Below are 23,207 nucleotides of genomic sequence, written 5' to 3'. Positions count from 1 at the left end.
AGACAACAATCCTCTGATGTATGTCCTTACCACTGCAAAGCTCAACGCAACTGGACATCGCTGGCTGTCAGACTTGTCAGTGTACAACTTTGACATCATCTACAGACCTGGCCGGAATAACATCGATGCAGACCTACTGTCAAGGCTGGAGCCCAGAGAAGAGGATTCCGACTGGAAGAGTATACCCCAGTCTGGTGTCAAGTCCATCTGCCAGCAGGTCGGTGTCCTGGGATCCTCCCAAGCCTCACCAAGGTTTGCGGAACAACTTGGAGCGTCCCCTGAGTGTGTGCCCGACGTATACGCTTTCCCCACAAGCGTGCACATGAACACTCTTGGACAGCTGTCCAGACAAGAGCTCATCGTGGCTCAGGGCCAAGATCCTGTGATTGGAGCGACGATTCATGCAGTGAAGCATGGTGATTGGCTTAAGGATGTAGTGCCTTCTCCTGACATCCAGTCCATGAAGAAGGAAATGGGAAAGTTCGTCATGAAGGATGGGCTTGAGCCAAAGCCATTCAGGAGAGAACATCCAGCAGCTTGTGCTACCAGCTGAGTTCAGGCCAGTGGTTTTGAAGTCCATGCATGATGACTTAGGTCATTTGGGAGCAGAAAGGACGACTGACATGATAAGAAGCCGTTTCTACTGGCCAAAGATGGCTGCCAACGTCGAGCAGTATGTGAAGAACTGCGGAGAGTGCATTCTAAGGAAAAGGCCAAGCCACAAAGCTGCCCCGTTGCACCAAATAGTCAGTGCTGGGCCACTGGACCTTGTCTGTATCGATTTCCTGTCCATGGAGCCGGATTCAAAGGGAATCAGCAATGTGTTAGTCATAACGGACCACTTTACGAGATATGCACAGGCCTTCCCGACCAAAAACCAAAAGGCCCTCACAGTCGCCAAGATATTAGTGGAGAAGTATTTTGTGCATTATGGACTACCAACTCGAATCCATTCCGACCAAGGACGAGACTTCGAGTCTAAACTGATCAAAGAACTGCTGAGGATAATGGGCATAAGGAAATCCCGAACGACCCCCTACCACCCACAGGGTGATCCCCAGCCGGAAAGATTTAACCGGACATTGCTGTCCATGCTGGGCACGCTAAGCCAAGAAAATAAACGACACTGGAGCCAACATGTCGTACATCTCGTACATGCGTACAATAGCACCAAATGTGACTCCACAGGATACTCTCCCTACTTTCTAATGTTCGGGAGAGAAGCCAAACTCCCCGTGGATGTATGCTTCGGGACACAGCCCGATGATGGAGAACGTCGGCACTCGTCATATGTCACAAAGCTCAAGCAAGATCTTCAGAAGGCCTACCAGATGGCTATGGAGGCCTCCAACAAAACACATCATCGCAACAAGAAGGCATACGACAAGAGAGTCAGGTTTCAGAATATAGAGCCTGGCGACAGAGTGCTTATCAAAAATCTAGGCCTCAAAGGGAAACACAAGCTGGAGAATCGATGGTGTGAGACTATCGTCACAGAGAAGATGCCAAACCTGCCTGTCTACAAGGTGAAACTTGAGAGTGGGAACGGAAGGGTCAAAACCCTACATCGAGATCATCTCCTGCCCATAGGAGAGCTGGTGCGGATGCCAGTAGCAGTAAATGATGACCCCGTGCCCTCAAGGCCTAGAACTCGAACAGAGACTCAGAACAAGAAAAAGAGAGTGACTACGGACAAGGAAAAGAGAGTGACAACCGACCACAAAGTACAACACGAATGTGAATCCTCTGACTCTTCCGATCTGGAGTGCAGCTGGCCAAACGGGCCATCCTATCGAACATACCTAGAGAAGGTCCTGGAGAGAAGAGAAAGGTCCACTCTAAGTCCAAGACAGAGTGAAGCACATATGGAAGCAAGTGACAATCATGCAGATTGTACGTTTAGTACTGTCCATCTAGTACTTTTTTGAGGTATCACAGAGTTTGCTATGCACTGACATCCATACGACAGGTGGTGCCTGCTATGCACTGACATCCAGAGCCCTAAGGTCAGCTGACCAGCTGCTGCTGGAGGTCCCTAGGACCAGAATAAAAAAACAGAGGGGAGAGAGCCTTCGCAAAGGCAGCCCCTAGGCTCTGGAATAGCCTCCCCCTCCACGTCAGATCTGCCCAACATTTAAAACATTAGCTAAGACATACCTCTTCTCCCTGGCCTTTGACCTGAGTTGAGCCTGCCTCCCGACAACCAACTGCACTTTTCTGCACTTTTATTTCTGCACCTGATGTATTCTGTATTGCACCTTATTTTGTTTTAGTGTATTTTTTTAATTTGTTGTTTTCTTTACTAGGGTTTTATCTGTTAAGCACTTTGGGCGGCTGTTTTGTCGTTGTAAATGTGCCATATAAATAAAAATGACTTGACTTGACACACATACGACAGGTGGTGCCTGCTATGCACTGACACACATACAACAGTTGGTGTAAATTCGACATGCTTTATAATAAGAACTAGCTTTTGCATGTAACTGTATAGAACAATAGTAAGTATGAATGTACCATGAAGTATGATGAATACATTAAAACGTCACACTATGAGATCATTTTTAAGGAAAACTATAAAGGCATGTGTCTCAGCTCAGACAAGTAGGATTTGGAACCATTCGGCATTCTCTCTGCAGGAGAAGATGTTCCTTGTATCAATAAATAAATTGTTCAATTAACATCGGACCTTGATGAAGTGTTTCTTCACCCTTCATAGTTAGGATGATAATAACAGACTTCACTATCCTCCTCTTGCTGTATTTGTACAGCAGTCTGTTGTATCTAACCCTAACGCTGTATGTCAATCTGTTGTATCTAACCCTAACGCTGTAAAGCACTTTGAATTGCCCATTGCCCAGCTCATGCAAAACGCCTCTGCTGGGGTCCTAACAAAAACACAAGTTTGAACACATTACACCAATCCTGAGATCTCTACATTGCTACCTGTCTCTCAGAGAATTTAATTCAAAGTACTCCTTACTTATCTAATTGCATACAAATCACCAAACGGTCTTGGACCAAAATACATATCAGATCTCCTCCCACCCTATATTCCAGCAAGGTCCCATGGCCTGTTCAACATTTACACAGCTGCACTTCTTTTGTCAACATGGAGCCTTTTACAGTATAAAACTCCAGCAGATCAGTATAACAAACTAAATAATAACTTGGCTTCACATACCTATGTCACTAGACGAGTAACAGAAGGAAGGTTTTCACTCCCTAAAGCCAATACACATTTTCTTAGATGCACAGTGGGATACAGAGCCATGAAGTCATGGAACCTACTACCAACAGAAATTATAAACGTGACAAGTAAACGTATGTTCAAAAAGCAGATAAGGAAACACCTGGGTACAGCAAACGTGTGACACTAGATGGAAATGTGTAGTCCTCTCTAACATGGTTGTAATTTGTTCTATTTTTATGTAACTAGAGATTTAAGTGTTTTATATTAGGCTATGCCAAATGTAAAATTGTATAATGTATGATATATTTTAATGTTTGATATTTGTAATTTAAAGTATGTTTTATATGTTAAATGTTACTTGTAATGTATGTTTTAAATGTGGACTCCAATTAGATATATACGTGTTTTATATTATGCCAAATGTAAAATGGTATAATGTATGATATATTTTAATGTTTTATATTTGTAATTTAAGTATGTTTTACATGTTAAATGTTATTTGTAATGTATGTTTTAAATGTGGACCCCACTAAAAGTAGCTCATGCCTATGGGCATAGCTAATGGGGATCCTTCCAATAAATAAACTAAATAAACAAGATGCTTATGCAATTGAGCGTGTACGAATCCCAGTTCTTTGTCTCTGAAAACTATACATATTCATGTGTGTGAACTTGGATGCGAGTCTCTTCAAGACCTTCACTTTTTTATAAAATATGAATATAAACAATATGATATGATGACAAATGATATCGTCAATTAATTAAGAATGAGATTTCTGAAACACTTCCGACGTAACTTAGAGCCTCATGGTCATTTCAGGTGAATGAAACAGCTGCATTACAGATACGCTCATGTTTCCTTACCTGCGCTCATGTAACATTCACCGATCTCCACGTTTATGAACTTGTTATGATCGACCTGCTCAACTTCCTCACGACCAGGGAGAATTGTAGCAGATTGAAGGTGTAATGTCTGCCCTCCGACACAGCTATAAACTTCATAATCACTCGTGAGGTCTTTGCTTCAGCACTCTGTTCGTTTCCACCGTCTGAGTTGTCCCTCTCGTTCCTTCGTGTCGCGGGAATAGACTCCTAGTCTGTCCGAGGACAGATTGATGACCTAAGTGGGTCATAAACCTCCTGGAGCTCAGGGTCTCTCTGGGGCTCTTGGTAGCAACAGATGGTAGTATTGATCAGTGCTCTAGAGTGCATATAAGCGCGCAGGCAGGATGAGAGGGTTAGTTCTTACTTGTTGAAGGTTCTGTTCTGGTTGTGAGTAATGAACTCATCATTCTGTAGAATTATTAGATGTTTTGATTCAATACAAAGTCATTGAATGGCATCGACGGTCATGGTCCGACCTGTGACAAAGCATGAATATATGTTACGGTACATGTGGGAAAACTAGGGTTAGGGTTAGGTGCTAGGGTGCTACGGCGTCGGTTAGGGTTAGACATGCCAGCATGTACCAAGTCACCCTAGCACCTAACCCTAACCCTAGTTTTCCCACATATACTGTATTCCCACATATACATTTTACTTAAGTTGGAAAGATTACATTAATGGAAATAAACAATTTGAGAAAATTAACACATTTTCTTTTTTTGCCACTTTCACTGTCTTCAAAAGCTAATAGATAGTTAGATAGATAGGCAGGTAGATATAGATAGATAGATACATAGGTAGATAGATAGGTAGGTAGATATAGATAGTTACAAGAATAGAGAGATAGATAGATAGATTGATAGATTGATAGATACAGTATATAGATTGATGAATCTGTGTTATTGTGGTCTCCCATTGCTTCTCTTGTCAGTGTCGTCCAGCCTCAATACATGACAGCTTACTAGTGAATGAGTCACTGTAGATGATGATCAAAATCTCTAAAATTATCTAGAAAAATTAAACATGTTAGAGCATAGCTAGAACGAGGATGGTAACATCGATATCTGATGACATCACAAGGAGTCTCAACTGAGGCCTTTATTACAATAACACAAAGTCATCATGAATAACAACTTACATTCAGAATGTACCCAACACTGGTAAACTTCCAACACCCAGTTCATATATCATTTCTTTTTACACAATCAGCCTAGAAAGAGAGAGAGGTCTGTATTTTGAAAGATCATTTCAGAAGTGTGATGAATATAAAATGTTAATTTCTCCATGCTCTTTGTATTTATTTATGAAAGTTGTGTTTTGTTTTGTATTCTGTTGAAAGGGGAAATTGTGATAAATAATTGACTCAATCACTATCTAATATTATTCCCACACTGTTGGCAGATTGCTCTATTATTGTGAGTCATGAGGTTGAAATGTTCCCTTATGAAATAATGCATCAATGACATCACTGGCACCATTTTATACCAAAGTGAGTGACAGCAGCTGGTGAAAGGTGGACCAAGTCGATAAGATCATCTTTCCTTTTTTTACAGATTATGAAAGTGTAGATTGTCAGCTCTCAAATGATGATGTCATACACTGAAACCAGTTGAAATTAGATGAATTTATTGTTTATGTGAATGTTGGTACACCTCGATTCAACTAGCGGAGAAAATCTCCCTGAACCAAAACAAACAAACACGTTGGTTTCAGACGGTGCTCCATCGCGCTAGCTAGCTAGCTAACAACAGCTGCTCTGCATGTTTAGCACATCACAACATGCTGACAGAACATGAACATGCTAAAAACACATAACTACACAACACTAGATGATCACACAGTCCCTAAACATGAACAAGACATGTATCACCATGACAACACTCACCCGAGTACAAAGCTCAGAACGTGTTAGAGCAGACGAGTGTTGTGAATCACGTCATGAAAACAAGCTTAGTTCGCTGACAAAAAGTATTTAAGGATCCTAAAACTGTTGATTGTTATATTGAGGGGGCTCTAAAACATTTAAACTTTCAGAATAATAAAAAAATAAAAACACATTAAAACATAAAAATAAAAAAAATCTGCATTGTTGTCAATGTCAATCCGTACACACAGGCTAGAGGCCAATCTAACAAATGTGGGGGGAGGAATAGTGTTGGAGTACATCCAGGCGTATGTCCAGAAAAAAAGCTGATCTAATAGAAAACTGAGAAGTGATAGGATGTATATCTTAATGTGATATGATGTACAACATCTCAGTCTTCCAGCTGAAACGTTAGGAGGATTTATTGCAAACTTAACAACATACCAGTATTCAGTCACACTCGGTTTCTAAACACCAAGGCCACATCTGGGTGGAAGGGGCGGTGACATGACGCAGGAGGGGACAAGGACATCTCAACTCCTACGACCTCGATTCCTCCTTCACTCTCCAGGAGGGAGAGGAGGGGAGGAGATGAGAGGAAGGGAGGAGAGGAAGGGGGGAGAGGAAAGGAGAGGAGAGGAAGGGGGGAGAGGAAGGGGGAGAGGATGGGAGGAGGAAGGAGGGAGAGGAAGGGAGGGTAGGAGGAGAGGACGGGAGAAATTGAGAGAAAATAATCTAGAAAAGGCTCATGTCATGACACAACCTTCTCCCTGATCCGATCAACAAGCACATGTACATACAGTAGATGATGGTGCAGCCAGAAGACCCCCCCCCCTTCTTCTTTAGGGCTCCTGCCTCCTTTAAACACCTCCCACACTGGGAGCAGTCGTATTAACTAGTGTGTGTGTTCTCAGGTGTTTCTTTAGGGATCCTGCCCAACTGAAACTCTGCCCACACTGGGAGCAGCAGAATGGCTTCTCTCCTGTGTGAATTCTCTGGTGTGTCTTTAGGTGTCCTGCCTGACTGAAACTCTGCCCACACTGGGAGCAGCAGAACGGCTTCTCTCCTGTGTGTGTTCTCTGGTGTTCCTTTAGGGATCCTGCCTCACTGAAACTCTTCCCACACTGGGAGCAGCAGAACGGCTTCTCTCCTGTGTGTATTCTCTGGTGTCTCTTTAGGCTTGCTGCCTCAATGAAACTCTTCCCACACTGGGAGCAGCAGAATGGCTTCTCTCCTGTGTGTATTATCTGGTGTGTCTTTAGGTGTCCTGCCTCAATGAAACTCTGCCCACACTGGGAGCAGTGATATGGCTTCTCTCCTGTGTGTATTCTCTGGTGTTTCTTTAGGTTTCCTGCCTGACTGAAACTCTGCCCACACTGGGAGCAGCAGAACGGCTTCTCTCCTGTGTGTATTCTCTGGTGTGTCTTTAGGTTGCTCATATAACCAAATATCTTTCCACACTGAAGACAAGAGTGAGTCTTCTGTCCTCCTTGAGTCTGTGGTTGTGATTTAAGGTGAGTTGGACAAATGAAACTCTCACTGCAATCTAAACAGTGGTGATTCTTCTGTCTTGAGCTCCTCCTCCTCCGTCTGTGTTGTTTATGGCTTCCTGATGCGGTGGAGCTGGGCTCCATGTCTGAGTCTGGGTTGGAGCTCTCTCCTGTAAGAATAGGAACATATACAGGATTAGAAACAACATGAGAACAAGTGCTGCTTCCATAGACTCAGCAGTGCCAGAAGTAACACCACATCTCTGGAGTGTTTCTAAAATAATGTATTGCAGCTTATATATTTAGCTTTGGGTATCTGATTAATGGATTAACTGAATCTGTCATAGCTAGGTAGAGTTTGATAAGGACTCCAGGTGGACTCCATTGGCCAATATGGCAGAACCAGGGAGAAACAAATGCAATCTTTGAGAAAGAAGATACAAGAACACAGTGTCTCACAGAGCCACAAGCTAGCAGAAGAAATAGTAGAAAAACAAACAAAACAAAAAACAGGGTGAAAACACTTTGGAGTCAAACTTTCTGAAAACACAAGAGGAGTGTCTAGCCTCCACTAAGAATGTCTTCAATATAGCATATTATATTGCCAAACATAATAGATCATACACAGATCACCATGCAGAAAGCCCTTCTTAAACTCAGACATGCAATTGATACCATTCCTGTGAGTAGTGCAGATTGGGAAAGAGGTTTTTCAGAAATGAATAATGTTGTCACACCTTTGCGCACACAACTGAGAATTGAAAACACCTCAGCTCTTATCTTTATTTAACTAGTTGGACCTCCTCTTGAGTGTTGGAACCCCATGAAATATGTAAAGAAGTGGGTGCCTACTAGAAGATCTGCTAGTCGTAAACTTGTTTATATTTGTGTGTGTGTAGATGGGCAAATCTATATGTATATATGCATGCAGACATGTTTGAGAGGGAGGGGTGGGTGGAGGGGAGGGAGAAAAACAGAAAATATTCATGCCTTTTTCAATGTATCAATCTTCTATACTGGAATAAAAAAAAAAGAGGATCTGCTAGTCACTTGGCATGCATGCAGAGAGGATCGGCTTCAACATACCAGCCCATCTGGGATCTTCTGAACTAAGATTGTATATAAATAACTAGCTAACTTACTGTGTAAGAGATACGAGATAACCAAGATTAGAGACTGTCAGTGTACGTTATTGGCCTGCTGTATTACGGGAACTCAATGAAAAAGAAATAAAATGGATTGAAATTTAAAATTGCATCATGGACATTTTAATTTCAAGATCATTTAAGGTTTGATTTGTGAGGCAGTATTGAGCCCCACCATCACTCCCGCACCTTTACCCACCTCTAACACAGAGCCCCCCCACTTAATAAATCCCACTTTAACCCCTGCGTAATGCTAATAATATATAAGGACCCATCCCCTATACACAATTAACACCATAGAGCAATGTACAATAAATACATTATAATAGTAGTCAAGTTCATGAACTTACCATCCAACTCACTATCTGTCTCCAGTAAATCATCTCCTCCCTCCTCTTCTTTCATCATCACAACTTTCTCCTCCACTTCCTCTTCTTCCATTTCTTCTTTCACCATCAGAGTGTTTTCCTCCCCTTCTTTCACCACAACTTCTTCTTCTTCCTCTTTCACTACCACATTATGTTCCAGTGTTTGACTGCAGTCCTCCAGCTTCACTGCCACCATCTCTGGACCCTGCTGTGAACCCAGGTACTCTGTGGACTTGGCTTCAGACATGGTAGCTGGGCTGTGAGATGGATCTGTGTAATGTAAACAAAGGAAGAGCCACACATAGTGGAGAGTTAATTTCTCAAATATTCAGATTAACAAACACCTAACAAAGAATATGCACTACTATGAATTATTATAGTAAAGTGTCTTTCATGTTGGCTGGGCTGTGGCCTGATTCTCTACCCCTCTGGCTGAGTGGTGCACTCACACACATCCCCCTCATGGGTTTAAAAGGAATACACTGGTCTAAGAAACATGGTGTCTCATGCGTACATTTCACATTCTTAAAATAGAGTAGTGATCCTATCTGACCTAAGACGGGGAATGTTAGGATTAAATGTCAGGAATTGTAAAAACGTTTAAATGTATTTGGTTAAGGTATATGTAAACCTCCAACTTCAACTGCAGGATACTTTATTATTACTTAATTATTTACAGAATCCAATATTCTTAATGTAAATAGTAAAAAAAACATGACCAAGAATCCACCCTTGATCCATCCTTTGTTATGTCTAAAAAACCTGATTTAACCCCATCAGTTAAGACACACTGCGTTCTGTCTGTTAAATAATATTCAATACAGCTACATGAACCTGATCCAGATAACCTCTGAACAAGTAGGTAATGGTCATAATAAATAAGGACCCATCCCTAATACACAATTAACACCATAGACCAATAATGTACATTACATACAATTATAATATTAGCCACATTCATGAACTTACCATCCTTTCCTTCCTCTCCTCCATTTTCTTCTTTCAGAATCACATCTTTCACCTCCACTTCCTCCTCTTCTTTCATTATCACATCTTTCTCCTCCACTTCCTCTTCTATTTCTTCTTTCACCATCATCGCTTTTTCCTCCTCTTCCTCTCTTCCATCCACCATAATTTCTTCTTCTTCCTCTTTCAATACCACATTATGTTCCAGTGGTTGACTGCAGTCCTCCAACTTCACTGCCACCATCTCTGGACCCTGCTGTGAACCCAGGGACTCTGTGGACTTGGCTTCAGACATGGTAGCGGGGCTGTGAGATGGATCAAAGGAAGAGCCACACATAGTGGCGAGTTAATTACACAAACATTCAGATTACCAAGCACCTAACAAAGAACATGCACTACTATGAATTGTTATTGTAAAGTGTCTTTAGCAGTGGCTGGGCTGAGACCCAATTCTCTACACCCGCTGGCTCTGGTGAAAGGAATACACTGAAAGGAATACACTGGTCTAAGCAATATGGTGGTGTCTCATGCTTGCACCAAATGGTAATGGTAAATGGACCGACCATTTGACTACAAAGCGCTTTACAATGGCCTCTAATTCACCCATTCACATACCAATGGCGGCAAGTTACCATGAAAGGCGCCAGCCCGCTCATTGGGAGCAATTCGGGGTTCAGTGACTTGCCCAAGAACAGTTTGACATGTGGTCTGCCAAAATACTTTTGAATGCATGCAGGATTCTGCCACAGTACAGGATAGTATACAGGATTGCTTTGCTGCATTGAGAATCTCCCTTCAAGAAGCATTTCCATGCAATGCGGTTATAGATCCAGCAGGGGGGGATTGGCAGTAGACAGCATATGCAAAGTAGTATTATAAAGAAGAGAAGAAGAAGCCTTGACAAACACTCTAGCCAAGGTTAAGATACAATTATAGTGGGTATTGAGGTGGTCAGTATAGGATATCTTGACAGTTATAATAGATCATTTAAACACTACAAATTGAAAAGTTAGGTTGACAGAGTTGGAGTTGTGCATACAGGCCTAACGTTAGTGTATAAGTTACTTTACTTGTTTAAATTCTTCCACCTGCTGCTACTCATATAACTGTTGGGGAAGACTTTACTCTAACACCTTCAAATAATAACAATAACAACTCTCTAAGAAACCGGAGCTGCTGATCACAAGAGGCCCTTTATTATAGACCGGGGCCTGAGCGAGTTCACGATGCAACTCTCTAGGCACTCAGAAATATCATCTCTTATAGAATTCTCCTGTGGACCCCTCCCCAAATACTCATTTACATACCGTGCCCCCAACTCCCAGCTCAATATCCTGGGCCTGTTGCTGTGAAACCCTTTGATCAGTGATTAGGCTAACTCTTTTCCCCCATATAGGCCTATTCCAAGCCCTTCTTATGATTACTCTGGGCATCATTAATAGCCTACCTCCTGGCTGGCTGTCTCCCTGAATAACAAATGGTACCATTTATTGCTAAATTCCTTCTCTGAATTCATGAGGGTTAGGGAGAGAAAATCCACCATACAAGAAGCTCTTCACACAAATCCAACTTGAAAACGCGCAGAGTCGTCTAAAGGGCTCTGCACACAGCGTGCGATTTCTGTTGCGCATCAACGTTCCATTTTGAAGTTTGAATGGAAGTCTATGAGAACATCGCATTTACCCACACACGGCCCCGATTTTAATCGCACGGCGAACATTCGATTCCATTCATTTTGAATGGGACAAAGCAGTGCGACAAAACTCGCACGCCGTGTGCTTTGTCCCATTCAAAATGAATGGAATCGAATGTTCGCCGTGCGATTAAAATCGGGGCCGTGTGTGGGTAAATGCGATGTTCTCATAGACTTCCATTCAAACTTCAAAATGGAACGTTGATGCGCAACAGAAATCGCACGCTGTGTGCAGAGCCCTTAACTCGTGTTTTTATGACTTTCAGTTTTGATACCTATTCAACTTCAATGATTACACAACAACACTCAACTCTTCAACAACCGACACTACCACCCTCTACCCGGTCCACTGAAATACCCCAGGCTCCAATCTATCTATCATACTATCTATCTACCTATGTAACTATCTGACTCTGTCTAACTATGGAGCTATTTTAGTGCCAGCAGAAATTGAATTGTATTTGACAGATTGAATTGAATATGAGCACAAATTGAATTTTATTTCACAGATCTGAATTGTATTTGACAGATTGAATTGTATTCAATTCAGTTTTCATTATTTTCATTCAGTTTTCAAATTCAGTTTCTCTAAATACAATTCGTTTTCTCAAAATACAATTCAGTTCTCAAAATACAATTCAGTTTTACTCAAAATACGAGTTCAGTTTTAGAGGCACTCATCCGGGGACTCTGGGCTAGGTAGAATAATAGAGCACCGATTCTAATCCCTCCCATCCAAATTCACAAGAGCAACGCATCCGGGTACTTTGCTCTCCCGTCATGTCCACGCCCCTTTTTGGGTGATAGAAGTGTAGAAGTTTGACTGGCGGTCAATGGAAATTTCTGGGGCCTCATTTATAGAACGTGCTTAGATCAAATTTTGATCTTACCCATGTCGTACGCAGAAATCCATGTCAACGTAGTTATTTATACAATTTCGATTTGAACTTGGAAACGATCAAATCTCTACGTCATGTTTTCGACTTGCGTACGCAAATCACCTACTGGTTATGCAGTTATTACAGCCATGTGAGACGCTCTGCCTACTGTCATTCATGCAAGTGGCTCGTAATAAAATTAACGATGTTGTTATCAGCCGAGGAAATGAGTTTCAAGATTTAAAGGGAACTAATGTTCATGATTGTATTTCAGTCTTTCTTTATATCCCTCCGGAGCTGTCTATCTCTCTTCAACATGCCTATATATGCCTTGCCCGGCCATGCGCTAAATGATACTGGATTTCGAGTTGAGTCGGAATGAGGGGGAATGGCATCCCCCCTGAAATAAAAACAGTCCAAATCATCCCCCTTCTAAAACTGCCATCCCCCCTTTCCATCCCCTATGTCATTTTATCAATGAACGTGGTATTACTGCCCTCTCCCGCTTCCAGACGCACGCCTACCCTATAATATAGTATTAACGCCCTGTGATAGCGGCTCAAATAGCGGCTGAATGAAGCCAAGTGCTATAATATAATATAATATAATACAGACAGTATATAATATTGTCAGTATTGTCTGTCTGTATTATATTATATTATAGCACTTGGCTTCATTCAGCCGCTATAATTGAGCCGCTATCACAGGGCGTTAATACAAACCTCATTCACCTGCGTTCAATTCCAAGTATGTTTGGTATTTATAGAAGGAAGCACGTACGCAACTTTAAACCATCTCAGCCCGTTTTATAAATAATGCTTACGTCCGTTTAGAAAAATGTGCTTACGTGAAAGTCAAAGATGACGTTCAAGTACTTTTTTATAAATGAGGCCCCTGGTCTTTGCTACTTTAATCCGATAAAATAAGAAAACCGTAGTGCTTTTTAGATATTAGGAGCCCAAATCCGATGGCCAGTTAGGCAAACTATTATATAGTGTCGTTGCCGATCAATGATCGGCGTCGTTATATAGAGAACATTTATGAAATAGGGGTTGATTCATCAGAGCAGTCATAATATGACATTATGTCATCTCCTTGTCATCAGGGATGTGTAGTTCTTCATTTGATTTGCCGTGTAAATCCCCAGATGAGAGTGTTACATTCGTTTTCTTAAGATAGGATACTGAATAAATATGTTCAATGGGCATTTGCCAAAGTAGGGTTAGGGTTAGGGTGATTACTGTTAATCAGTATTTAGCCTGTATGGTGTATATGAAGATGTTATAGCTAGCTAGCTACGATTTATCATGAAAATAATGAACAGCAAGCTAGATCCAAAACTAGGGCCGGTGGAGGAGGGCAAGTGTCACATTGGACAGACTACCAAACAGAAAAATAAAGTATCTTAACTCAGGGCTCTCAAGTCATTCACACGCTCACACGCCGCGTGTGTCCGAGATCCCTGATCTTAACGACAGCAAAAGTGATGGATGTCAGAAATACATTACCTGGAGATTCAATAAGGTACTTTTATATGACAGGATATGGGTTAGGGTTATATGACACCTGTAGCGAGATCATTTATTGAATAGAACAATCAAACTTGGCGACGTACAAAAATAATCCATAAGCGATCAAAACCAGAAAAATAACAAACAATGCGTAGCCTATAGAATATGCGTATAATGCGGTCAACAAAAATACATCGCTCCCCTCTCTCTCCACTACCGCCATGCAAGATACGCAGGTGCTTAAATTACCTTGCAATATCACCCCCCATAACCATATGACTTCTCAATACAGTGATCAAGGCAATAAACAAACAATCAAAGTAAACTCACAATAAACCCATTAGCCTGTTATACTAAATACCTCCCTACAACACCTCAGGCAGACTGAAAGGACACACATTGCCTATGTCATTACTTTTCTCCATATAACGACGTCGGATGGGAGGGATGGGAGTTAGAATCGGTGCTCTATTATTCTACCTAGCCAAGAGTCCCCGGATGAGTGCCTCTAAAACTGAATTGTATTTTGAGAAAAACTGAATTGTATTTTGAGAACTGAATTGTATTTTGAGTAAAACCGAATTGTCTATTTAGAGAAACTGAATTTGAAAACTGAATGAAAATAATGAAAACTGAATTGAATACAATTCAATCTGTCGAATATGTTAGAGCAAATTATCAATAAAAGCAGCCTGTTTCGTTTCAAGATGTATAAGAAAATATATTTAATATTCTTCTGCAGAAGGAGGAAGTTTACAGGTTCGTCAGACGCATCTGAAGATTCAAAGTTCCTCGTAAAGTCTAGATCAGGGGTAGGCAACCTTTTTGATATGAAGTGCCATTTTAAAATGTTCTTGAGAATTCTATAAGTCAGTGTGCCAACCACAATATCAACATTAATTATGACTCGACATCAAACCAAACCAAACAGACCAACTGATCTGCAATTTTATTCCACAACATGAACAACAATTTTCAGCAAAGAGCTATGTATGCAAAGCCATGTATGCTAAATAAGGCCTAACAGTCAACTAACTGAAACTTGAACAAAATGACCAACATAACATCTAAGACAACTAAACGTTATGATGCGTAGCACAACTTTAAGCAAATTGGAGCGCTCAATTTCTACCAAAGTTGCAATGCTGCTAACTGCGCTCCCTATGGTTATCATTTTAATAAGTAGGCCTAACTGGATGGTGATTATACAAGGGTCTTACTTGTATGAATTATAATTTATATTTATATAATTATTTGGTTGTTACTTACATTTTATTCTTTTATTCCAACCACAACAAACATTTTTTGGGGGTTGCAAAGAGCTATGTATGCAAAGCCATGTAAACAGTCCTAACAATCAATGTGATCCCTGGCCCTGTAACCTTTGCTCAACTCCATTATCTGGGGGTGGTACTTGGTCACTTTAAGTAACATGGCATGTCATTCACATCTACAGGCTAAACACCGTCGCATCTTTCAAACCAGCGGTCTGCTGCGCTTTCACGTTTTCTGCCATTTCTCCTATTCTTCGTTCCACACTTCTGGCTGACACTGGGATGTCTTTTATTCTTGATTTTATTGTGTCTTTGTTTGATAAGCCTTCAAACAAAACATCTGAGCTACAGAGGAAAGCCTCCTTAATATATTCTCCATCAGTGAATGGCTTTCCACGTTTCGCAATGCAATGAGCAATGAGCAATGCGAAAGCTTGCTTCAGTTGCGTGATTTTTAGCAGTGGCAAATGCTTTAAAGGTGCTGGCCTGCTTCCCATACCTTGACACAGCACGTCTTATTGATTCGGCCTTGTCTGTTTCATCCTTGAACGACTTCTGATGTTTGGTCTCATAATGCCGTTTAACGCTTGAAGTTCGGCAAACAACATTTTCGTGACATAGGACACATACAGCACGGTCTTTCTGGGACACAAAACCCCACTCTTATTATATATTATTATTATATTGTTATGTGTGCTTAACAGTAACACTTGTATCGAATCAAATTCAGAATGTTACTTCTGCGCCAGAATACGGCTCTCGTGGAGTGGATGAGAGACTAGGGCTGCATTCGTAAATTCGCCCTGAGAGCGCTGGAGCGTCCCCGAGACTGCCTCTAGTCCAATCAAATTACTTGGTCCCATTATGACGTTGAACCCAGTGTGCGCGAATTTACGAACGCGGCCAACATAAAATACAATAAAAACATTCTCCCATTCTCGCACTTATTGCTTGCGTGCCACTGTTTAAGCTGTCGCGTGCCACTGCTGGCACGCGTGCCATAGGTTGCCGACCCCTGGTCTAGATCATTCATTTCATCTCAGTATTTATGCACTCAGGTACCCTCAGGTAAGAGGTCCGCCCTCGGGTGGGGTCTAGACCAATCATGAGCAATGGGTGTGGATTTTTACATTGAGGAAGATGATGGGGGATGAAGGTTAAGGGGGAATCTGACCCCCACTTTCTCCTAGAGACACAAAGGTGGAGTCCACTTCTAGAGTACTGGGTCTAGGGAACACAAAGGTCCAAAACTGCTCTAGATGGCTTAGTCCATCTAGATGCAGGTCAGAAGTGAAAAGAGAGCAATCAGGTCGTTGTAATCATTTAAATGTGTCTGTTGTCTAGCCAATGTCAAGCTTCAAGTAGAGAAACTGGTTTCATTGTGTGACAACAGGAAATCAGTTTCTATAGCTTGCTGTAGATATTCAATTTAAGATGATGGAGTTTGAATCTTAAATGTAGAAAAATGTCTTATTACATATAATAATTTTCTCTCACAAATACAATTCAGTTTGTGCTCAGATTCAATTCAATCTGTGAAATACAATTCAGATCTGTCAAATACAATTCAATTTGTGCTCATATTCAATTCAATCTGTCAAATACAATTCAATTTCTGATGGCACTAAAATAGCTCCATATCTAACCTTCTAACTTTCCAACCTCATATCTATCTATCAAACTCTGACTCTGTCTAACCATCTATCTTTCCAACATCATATAGGGAGTCCACCCACTGGTCGTAGAACGTGCGAAAACGGGGTTTTGCCAGGGTTGCGCTACTTAATCACCATTAAAAATACATTTTTGGAAGATATTGTCTTACATGTGTCAACATACATGTCCATATGTATTATAGTTTTAGCTCTGTGTACTTGTTTTCGATGTACTTATTGTTTTAAGAATGTAATTTCAATGTTACCGTTGCTACTCACTAGCACTTTCAGCGGCGCCGTTCTAATCCCTATCTCCAGTGATTTTCGGCTATTTACAAGCTCTCTTTCTTGCCATTTCCACGGCTCTGACCAATAGTAATCCTTTTAATGGACGTGTCACCTGTATCTAAGGCATCTTGACTTCCTATTGGTCTACCCGCAAGTCTCCACTCATTGGAGGATTTTTTCCTGTGGTAAATTTAAGGAGACACTTGACAGATCTTCATCATTATTGACATCTGATCGTCTTCGCGGTAGGTTTTCTGTTCAATTCAACTTGTTTTCTATCTCAAAATATGTGACGCAACGTCATCGAACTGCGATGTGGGCGCAAAGTGCAAAGGCTTCAAATTTGCGTTCAATGTTTTTTACACCCAAAAAAATCTGATTTCGTTTTTTTGTCACCAGACACAAGTTAAGGTTTTGAACTACCCACTCGTTATTTTTTCGAGCAGTTTTACGATAGTTAAATACGTGCACTTAGTCAACAAAATAAGCTTAATTTTTGCCTGAAATCTGCTGGGAAATCTTCCCTTGTGGGAGGGGAGGAACTGGTTCCAGGTTGTTTCTCATTGGTCGATCGACTGGCGACGGGGGAGGATTCAGGAAGCAGCTGCTTTGTTTGTTTACACCAGAATGTGTTCGACCAGACTCTAAGGTAAGATCTTCTATGTATGTACATGCCTTTGTTAGTTAAGTTAGTTGTTAGTTACTAGTTGAAACCAGTGTGTTCGTGTATTTAGACATTTCTTTATTATTACCCACTAGCAACTAACTGAAAGCACATTGTTCCTGGCTGGTTCCATTGTTGTTAGCATTCTAGCATTGTAGCTCGGAAATGTCTGTCTAAGTTGTAAGTACGGTTAGTATGTCTACGTTGTAAAAGTTGTGTGTAAGACTCATGTTCAGTGTGTAATACTGGAATACTGTAACATGTCAAGTGTAATAGATTACAGAAATGTTAAAAGTTTAAAAACATGTGTTCCTTTGTTTGTTATGAACGAGCTAGCCGCTACCCGCTAACACTACTCTGAGCACTAGGTAATTATCATTGTCATATATTAGGCTAGCTATTTTATGAACATGGTATGGTAGTATTTTATGAACATGGAGTGCCAGTAACTGTAGGCAATATTTTAATGTACTATCTTCCTTTTGTTGCAGCTTTGATGCCCCCCACCCCACCAGACACAGCAGCTCAACAACTCAGAGCCGAGTGCTCATTGAAGTACACCACACACTCTGGCAATATTTTGTTGAATAACAAGACAGCTGATAGCTGTCAATCTAGAGGGGGAGTGGTTGGGGGTGGGGTTGACCAGCTATTGTTACCGCCCATTTACCTGCCTGTGTGAAGGTGTGAAAAAGTACGAAATCTTTGAAGGCCGTTTCCTCAGGATTTAGTTTTCAGGGTTAACAAGTTTCAAATACTCATGTTGTCTTACATTTTTTCCCGATGTCTATGTATGACACATAGGGCTGTTACGATTATTCGACGTCGTCGACGTCATCGACTACGTCAATACGTCGGTTAGCGTAATATGCGTCGGTTAGTCGTAAATAAACAAAATGGCGTTTTTTTTTTTTTTACCTTTATTTTACCAGGCGAGACAATTAAGTGTATGAGTGAAAAATGGATAGCTACTAGCTAATGTTACACAAGCAATGTAGCTCACCACAGTTCGTATGTCTTGTCTTCTGGTGTTAGTAACGTTAGCTATGTAGCTGGCTAGCTACGGTAGCCTATTGTCATTGTGGTGCGAGCACCTACTGTACGTTATCTAGCTCGTAGCTCGCATGCTACGTTAGCATCAATTTAGCTAATCATAACATAGCAGCGAGAGTAACGTTAGCTAGCTATGTGTTGTGGTGATGGACAGACTTCTAAATGGCCATGTTGGCATTCAAGTTGGCTAAACATAGCAGTGAGGTGGAGACAAAGAGTTTTTTTTTTTTTTTTTTTACAGTATAAAAATTACCGTTAGACTTATCGATAAATTAGTCGTTAGACTAATCGAATAACCGATAAAATAATCGCTAGATTAATCGTTAGAAAAATAGTCGTTTGGGACAGCACTAATGACACATCATTTGAAAGCTTACAATCTGTAGTTTAAGCATATGTAAAAAACAGAAAAATTACTTTGCCCCCTCCTTGATCATTCCACCAGATCGCGTCACATATATACATATAGCTACATGTTTGTCTTGTATCCAGCGGCTTTTGATTAGAAATATAGTCTACTCCGCTCCGGTTGTAATTTCGAGAGCCTACTCTTAGAGTAACTCTAGCCCGCTAGACGCTATTTGTGTGAATGGTCCCTCCGGTTTCGAAGGGTTAATAGTAAATAGTAAATAATCAACTGGAATATATACTGTAGGTAGATCGCTAGATAAGTGTATATGTTGTTTTATGTCCACATAAAATGTAATCCATGTAACACACAGTACTGACTAGCCTAATTTCGGTTCTTTGTTTTGATAAGTTACATATTTGATTTTTACAGAGTCTAGCTATGGCCACAAACGCACCTCAAGTGTCACCTCAAGTGTCACCTCTCCAAATTTTACCTCAAGTGACACCTATCGTTACAAACGGCTGGCTCTATGAGCAGAGTTTAAAGGGGATGACTGCAGCAGAATTAACTGAAGAAATAATTAAATTGGTTCCTAATAAATATGGACACTCAAACAGCCTCAGACAAAAATGTGATGATGCCCTCTCTAAAATCAAGAAAATTAAGAAAAACAAGTGTAAAGACCTACAATTATTTTGGCAATCTGAATTTCTTCCACCAAAGGCCCGAACCCCAAATTCAATTGAAACCCAACTCAAAAAAGAAAACCTAACCCTAAGCAGAAAGCTTCAGTCATCAGAAGAGCAGGTCTCTCAAATACAAACACAGCTCACAGCCATGGAGGAAAACGCAGCTGATAGTCAGACCAAATTCCAGACCAGTATATTACAGTATCAGCAGGCCAGCATAGATGCCACATTGGACAGACAATCATTGAAATTACAATTGGAACAATTTGAACTTGAGAACTCTAATCTGACCAAACAGTATGACCTCTGCCTACAACAATTAATTAGAGTAAAAGCAACTTTACCAAGAAAGAGCATTGGACATGAAAGACAAAACAATTAAACGGCTAAAAACTACCATTAAGCTATCCAAGGAGGATCTTGAGGAGAAAGAGGGAGTAATACAGGTGCTCACTGAGAAGTTGAGCCTCCAGGACAAGTGGAAGCAGGAGAAGGTGGCCCTTCAGAAGAGGCTGAGTGTGATGAGAGGGAATGTGGCGACAGCCAGGTGGGAGAGGGATGAGGCTGAAGATATGGCAGAGGCCTCCATTCAACACCTGGAAGCTGAGGTACAGCAGCTGGAAAGGAGAGCGAGAGCTTCAGTATGTGATAGACTGCACTGAGAGGGAGGAGGTTGCCACATTTGAAAATGGCAGATACACAAATGAAATCCTGGAGGTCTGCATGACACTACTGACAGAGGGGAATGTGAGCATCCGAAAGCTGCCAAAGGTCCTCACTACAGTAATTAAAAACCTGACGGGCAAGGTACCACAGAGGCTTCCCAGCAAGACACTTCTCAGCAGTCGTATTATGATGGAGGCCAGAATAGTGGCGAGTAAGCAGGTAAAAATATATCTGAACATGATATTGGTCTATTGCTCAACTTCTTGAAAATGTTTTGCCCATTTAAACACAATTATGTTTATGGCAAATTCATTAAAAAATCAATTGTGTCCATTGGTAAGGTTGCTGAGGAAATGCTGAAGGACTTTGATCCGGAGAGTGGTGCAGGCACAACACTACACCAGGATGCCACCACATTTAATCACAGCCATTACCAAGGCATGCAGGTATGTACTGCCATTGAGCCCTCTAACAATAACCATAATCCTCTAAAGTGTGTGTGTGTGTGTGTGTGTGTGTGTGTGTGTGTAAACAACATGTACTTGTGTCGGGTTCTGGTTCTGGGCTTAAATGCTATATTCTGTTCAGCTTGGTTGTAAAGCAAGCCATGCTAACCCATCGCTAGTTCAAACAGACCGTAGTAGACTTTAAACAACAAAGAGACACGGAATCAATCATGATTATTATTTACTTGCAAGGAGGACGAATATGAGGCCTCTCCTGAGAGAGAGAGACCCCATATTGGTACTAATCTCTCCTCCTGTAAGCCAGTTTATTTATTCTCTCAGAATGGAAAAGAGGAGGCAGTTTGTGATCCTATCAGAGTCCTAGAAAAGGGGGGTGGTGTTCAGAATGAATCATCAACAGATGTGGCCGTGAGCGACCAAAACCTGTCCTCGAAAAGTGTCATGGAAATCTGATAAGCAGGGGCATAAACAGAGTCCAGAGTACAAGGTTCACACAATCATTAACAGAGCCCAGAGACAGGCTGTAGAGTTTACACAGTGATACAAGGTTCATATACAGAATTATACAGAACATCTAACTCTTATCATTTAACATTATGAAAACATCGTCTTTAACTCTAACAACTTGTTTCCAATTAAATCAGGCAGTAAATTATTATACTAATTTATACATTGATTGCAATTCTGGATTTACATAAAATATATAATATATTTAAGTATACAAAATGCATTTATTGTTATTGTGAATTTGCTTTAAGGCAAACATGATTGAGGTTTAAAAGCGGTTACGGTGTATGTTTTAGGTGTCACTGAAGTCAGGGAAACACCTGACATTAGGGCTGAGGCAGGTAGCAGGAGGAGATGCTGAGACCTATCTGACCGCTTTCAAGGAGAGCATAGACAGTCTAGCAGCAGCAATCACATCAGCTGAGGAGGAGAAGTCAGTAATCGTGGCATCACTTGTGTCGAGCATCAAGTGCTTGATGTCAGACCAGGCAGCAGTCAACGGGGTCTTCAATCGACTTCTGGCCCAGTTTCGGGAAGAGCTACTGCCAACAATAATCCCAGCTTTTGATAGGTATAATGCAGTGATTTTAGATAATCCCAGAGTTTGATAGCAGTGCATTAGGCTAGTTATTTCAATAAGACCAGGAGGCTTCAATTTGTTTTGTGTGTTAATAGAAACAATAAATGAGCATTGATAAGAAATTAGAAATTATAGAATTATAGTTAGTTAACTGTTAACTCTGATTCTTGTGAGTAGTGTTTTATTTTGTGCAAACACATTTTACACACATTTTACACACTTTAATCTAATCTAAAGCTTTTTAAATATGTTTTAGTCTTTCAACAGACCAGCAACAGCAGCTCGTGGAGATGGGGACCTTTGCGTGCCGAAACACTGGCACCCCAGCACTCCAGTACAGCAGATGGCAAGCACAGTCCCCAAGACCAACATGCTGGGTGAGTGTGACCTGGCTGTGCTTGACCATCTGCTCCGTTCCAAGCCCTCCATCTCCAATCACAACCTGGAGACGCTGGTCATGTGGTGGCAAAATAAGCCCAGCAATTATCTGGAGAGCCTGAGCCCTGCTGAGAGAACAAAGGTTCTTGATGAGGCAAGGCGTCAAGTTCCTTCCTTCATTTTGCCAATGAAGGAAAAGAAGGCTACACTACAATTGGCTCTGGAGGAGAAGATCCCACTCGACATCGCTCGAACACCGGGTGAAAAATGGTACACGATCCCAACCCTAAGGCACAAGCGGCGGCGGCGAGATCGCAAGCAACGCCGAGGCCGCAGGGGAGGCCTGCTAGCTAGGCTGAGGAGAAGCCCGAATAAGCCTACTTTGCCGAGTATCTTTCTCTCCAACGTCAGGTCTCTGGCTAACAAGATGGACGAACTGAGACTGCAGGTAGCTACCAATAACAACGTGGGGGACAGCTGTGTGATTATTCTCACAGAGACCTGGCTCAACGACACCATCTTGGACTCGGCCGTCGGGCTGGAAGGCCGCACTTTACACCGTGCGGACCGGACTTTGCTTAGTGAGAAGACGCGCGGAGGCGGCCTCATTATATCTACGAAGGACAGCTGGTGCTTAAACACAA

Source organism: Nansenia antarctica (genome assembly GCF_963989245.1).
Source record: "Nansenia antarctica genome assembly, chromosome: 9".
NCBI lineage: Eukaryota > Metazoa > Chordata > Actinopteri > Argentiniformes > Microstomatidae > Nansenia > Nansenia antarctica.
Note: the sequence above shows the minus strand (reverse complement) of the source record.